Here is a 1,030-nt window from a genome sequence, read left to right as displayed (position 1 = left end):
AAGGGCCTAGATAGCATTAGGCAAAAGGCTCCTTACCAACTGTGGACTCAGAAGTCTTTAGTCATAAATGATCTTCCCAAATGTGCTGATTCTGTTAGTCCATGTCATCAACATGCTACAGATAAACCTGAGGATACTCTTGTGAGCAAGCACGTGGTTACCTACATCAATGTTATTCTGTATGTATTTGCATGAATGTTAGTAAACATCAATTTATGGAGTATGCATCTTTTTAACATCTCAACAAGCTGAACTATGGTAGAAGAGAAAAGAAAGTTTGTTCAGACATTGTGGAAACTGAAAGGAAGGTTAAGTTTCTTAAAATACATTCCCATTTCAATCTCATTAGCAGTAAAATGACGTATGTGTTATTCCCAAACCATTTACCTCTGGTATTCCCCTCCCTTCAATGGGCCTTTGAGAATTTGTGCACAGTGAAATAACAGCTGAGCCCTGAAGAAGAGATGTATTAATTAAGGAAACATTTCGGGGTTCCTGAGTTGCTGATGACTGCCGTTGCCCATCCTGTCCACAGAGATTTTTAGTTCAAAATGTTCTTAATACTTTAATATGTTAACTAGCCCATCATTTCTAACAGTCAAATAAGATCTTTGTTTAATGCATTGACAAACAGGTGCAGAAATTTTACTAGCTTGCACAAGGAAATTTAGTAAGTGAATCAGGAGGAGCATTGCAACTGGGGCTTCTGGTTTCTGTCCAATAGGATTTCCACTTTACCCCCTTAGCATTTGAATTTACTTAATCATTCAGTAATTGCACTTATGATTCATACCCTATGACTTATGAAGAGATTCTTTTGTTCTCTTTCAGTCATGAAAAGGTGAAATTCAAGATCTGACTCTGACATGTGGCATCACCTTTTCAGGAAATAAAAGACATACTTTTTTCTTTCTTTTTTAAAAAGAAAATTGCAATTTTTAAATAGCAAAGCAATTTGTGCCTTTGTAAGACATCCAAATAATATAGAAGTTTATTAGTAAAATAAGTAAAAGGACTTTTTAAAACTGTT

Source organism: Pan paniscus, chromosome 9, assembly GCF_029289425.2.
Source record: "Pan paniscus chromosome 9, NHGRI_mPanPan1-v2.0_pri, whole genome shotgun sequence".
Classification (NCBI taxonomy): Eukaryota; Metazoa; Chordata; class Mammalia; order Primates; family Hominidae; genus Pan; species Pan paniscus.
The sequence above is the reverse complement of the archived record's forward strand: the minus strand, read 5'-3'. Positions refer to the sequence as shown.